The sequence below is a fragment of the Halyomorpha halys genome, unplaced genomic scaffold (genome assembly GCF_000696795.3).
Source record: "Halyomorpha halys isolate HHAL.00 unplaced genomic scaffold, Hhal_1.1 Scaffold106.1, whole genome shotgun sequence".
NCBI classification, from domain to species: Eukaryota; Metazoa; Arthropoda; class Insecta; order Hemiptera; family Pentatomidae; genus Halyomorpha; species Halyomorpha halys.
Genome location: NW_027111449.1, coordinates 2,969,929 through 2,973,853, shown reverse-complemented (window position 1 = coordinate 2,973,853; position 3,925 = coordinate 2,969,929). Strand labels below are relative to the sequence as shown.

Below are 3,925 nucleotides of genomic sequence, written 5' to 3'. Positions count from 1 at the left end.
TTAAACCTCAAAATGCCTCATTATTTAAAACAAATCTCACTTTCAAGTGAATAATAAACATCAAATTATCAATAATACTTACAACTGTATATTTTTAAGTTTCTATATTCCTAGCCATTCCAAACTCAGAACTTTTTGAAGAGCCAAAAAATGCAGAATGACAACCTAAATCAAGTGAAACAAACATTTTGTATATTTCATTAAATTATGATAATTTTTCTGTAAAACGAATAAACATTTAATAAGATTTGTTTTTTAAGATTATAAAAGCATTTGATTTTTAATCATTTATAGTATATGAATCTTCTCAAACTGTATACTACCTACTTTTCCTATGGTTCTGTGCGAAAATCTAGAGTTCTAAGATATTTGAAGAATTTGTTTTTGTTTTCATACGAATTTAATCAGTCTAAAACTAATTATTATTATCTTAAAGATTTAAATAATTCGATTGGTTTAATTTCCCAATTTTACGTGTGGAGAAACTGGGAACTAATCCAGAGCGCAAGTTTTGAGGAGCGGGACCATTTAAGATGAAAAATGTCGAAGTTCACAAACTTGAGGGTGAGAAATATACGTTTCTTAGTGTTTTCTAATGGTTTGATATTCATAAAATACATGAATGTATATCGAGAGTTATTTTACACTAATTATTGCAATGTGTTTAAAAATATTGAGACTAAAACAATGTACGTTATAAATAGATTTAAAACTTAATACTTTAGTTGTATTATTCTAAAACTTACAGTAAACAATAACTCATCTTTTATCAACGGTGGTTATAGCTGCCACAGTGGTTTGGACCCCCCCCCCCCAAATCACAAAATAACTAACTTTATTTACTTATTTACTTTATTTACTTATATTAGCTGTAAACGAAAAGAATATTTATAAATCTGTTGTTATAGTATTTCATAAATCATATACGTTGACACTGACAATATATTGTACATTTTTCAATAATGCTTTTTTTGCTTGACTATGGAATCAGGTGATTATTGTATGTTCCAGAAGTTCAGTCCCTCTCTGAAATGAAATCCTGACAACCCTGCAAAACATTATGTTTACTTCAAGGCTCAAACAATCGTTAATGTTATTTTTATTTAAACAGTTTTTATATGAAATGTATCCACAATTGTTATCAAAATTTAATCTCAATTCCAAAACCTCATAACATAGGTCAACAACCAAAAATTTGTATTGAAAATTTCAGCTGATCTTTATGTTTTGTGGTATTCTGTAACCCAGAATAAGCCCAATCAGGTATAGATTTTTCACCAATTTACGATATGTAAGGTAATACTAGTTTTGTCCCATAAAAATCAAAAAAATCTTTCATAGCACCTAGGGTACTAAGCAGATTAATTTCAAACATTTATACATAAAAGGAATATTGTCCAAGTGTGTCAAAATATCTGAAATAGTAAATAAACTATTTATGTTGAATCAAGTTTCATCCCACTTTGTAGGGCTTCATTGGGGTTTATAAAATGAAGAAAAGCCCAGCATAGTGAGTGGGACGAAACATTAGCTCAAAATAGTTCATTTACTATTTGAGTTGTTTTGACTGCAACCGGATCATCTTCCTTTTATTAATTACTCACGATTATTCAACAACCTTCAAATATTTATAACATTAAAAGGATTTAATAATTTACCAAATGTCACAAATCACATCTTACTAGGTCAATTAGAATTTAAAATATAAAACAATGTATTTGTAAGAAATTAAATAAATGGTAAATGACTTTTTATTGCCTTCAAATCTATACTTTATCATCATTAGGAAGAAGGAAAATTCTTCTTTCCAAGGAAACTGAAACATTTGAATTTTGTCAATGTTTACATGAGTATTACAAAAAAATTCAGGTTAGGAAAATGTGCAAACTCTTTCTGAGAAATGACAAATATTTCACTTTTTATTTTTGTTAGAGATTTGTTTAAAGGGTATATATATAGACCAGTGATACTTTGATTTTTGAAAAATTAATTTAAATTTTTTATTCAAAAACCCCAATATCAATGGTCTATTATATGAACACTTTATACAAGTCTACCAAAAATGAAAACTTGAAATATTATTTCTCTCTTGTTGGAAAGAATTTACACATACTTGAAACATTTGTTACTTATGTAATGTAAATGTTTCAGTACCCTTGAAAGAAGAATTTTTTCACTCTTTCTGATGATGACATTTAAGTATAGGTTCTAAGGCAATAAACAGTCACTTAATACATATTAAAACTTTTATACCCGCCCACTAAATTGTCAGTAGGGTTTTGATCTAGAATTCTCATATTAGTATCTCTAAACTCAGATTGAAGCATTAAAAGAAGTGATATTTTACAGGAGTACTGGACATATACAGAGAAATGGTGGATGCCTCACGTCGCACACCTCCTTGATCTTCAAAAACAGCCAAGTAGGTGGATGTAACTAGTGTTTAGCATGTATTATGATCCTTTACTCAAACATTATTATATTTGCTAAAATTCTAACAAAGGCTTTCACCTAAGAAGTTTTCAATTTAACATTATTCCTTGTTTTTTTATTTTATTATAATGAATGTATTTCAGGGCCAAGAAACATATGCAGAGGCCTTCCAGGTAGGTCTTTATAACTGATTCTTATCATTTACTATGTTCCTTCACTCAAATAGTATCAATCCTAGAAAAGTAAACATTAAAATAGTTACCTGATTATTAAACTTCTAGTAAGACTTCTGAAACCTTTATGTAATAGCTCAATTTAGAAAATAATAAGCATAAATCATAGTCAACTATGATAAATAACCATTTCAACAAACAAATCATCCAACTTACAAATATATTTTCCGATTTCTCCATAGCTTTTTGGTAGAAATGAAACCCAACATTCCCTCTGGCAGAAAGAATCCCCTCTACACTTAAAACAATTTCGATAATGAAACCTGAAATTCAGAACCCACCTTGGACTCTAAAACAACTTGTAACAATGCTACAGCTGTCCCTTATGCACAAAAATAAGACCACATCTGTCAAGTATAAAGACCGATTGTCGTGTCTTCTAGAAAATATTCCAGAACATTTTTTAATGTATACTGATGATACCAAATCCGAAAGCTCAACCGCCTCATCTTTCGTTACTGGTGATTCAACCCACAAATTTAAATTACATAAGTTATGCTCAATATACACCGCCGACAGCATCAGCCCTCCATTTTTACCTTCAATAACTCAAAAGACAATTTCAGATTCATTGAGCTCTCTAAAAACTTTGAGAAACTTGTACTCTGAACATTCACTCATCATAAGAATACAATATTTTATCCTAAAACTATCACAAGGTAAGTCCATAATTTTCATAAGTGCTCCAAACCACATTGGCATTATTGGTAACGAGCTCGCAGACAAAGCTGCCAGAGAAGCACTCACACTCCCTGGCCGAGGTACTGCCGTTCTTATCCCATCAGAACTCAGTAGACCCCTTAAGTTACAAATATTGAAAATGGCAGGCCAAGTGGGATGAAAGTTCTCCGAGTAAAGTAAAAAGAATCAAAAGAGTAATTAAACCATGGACGAAATCCTACCGCAACTGCCACAGGGAGAAAGTTGTTCTAACCCGCTTAAGGATAGGTCATACTTTCCTCACACACTCTCACCTGATCAGAAAACTACCATCTCCAACGTGCAAATATTGTCAGTCCATTCTCATGATTAAACATATTTTTGAAGAATGCATTCACTATTTGTCAACAATAAACAGGATAGGACTGACGCCAAATTTATCAGAAGCTTTCACAGATGAGGAGCTAAAGATACATTAGTGTTTAAATTTTTAAAACACATCGCCTCCTTTCTAAATTATAACTCCTCTTCGATTTAAATATATATATTTTTAAATTATTTTTATTTTATTTATTATTCATTTTTACATTTGTATGAAT

The 3,925-nt window shown here is 30.2% G+C and overlaps 1 long non-coding RNA gene across 1 annotated transcript in view; it reads left to right on the top strand.

The window, feature by feature from the left end:
* Positions 1–1,058: 1,058 nt before the first annotated feature.
* LOC136796263 (uncharacterized) overlaps positions 1,059–3,925 on the top strand; it is a 12,431-nt gene continuing 9,564 nt past the window's right edge. Inside the window, exons 1-2 of the long non-coding RNA XR_010843948.1 lie at positions 1,059–1,263; positions 2,350–2,422. This is a non-coding gene — a long non-coding RNA (uncharacterized lncRNA). The remainder of the gene's footprint in view (positions 1,264–2,349; positions 2,423–3,925) is intronic.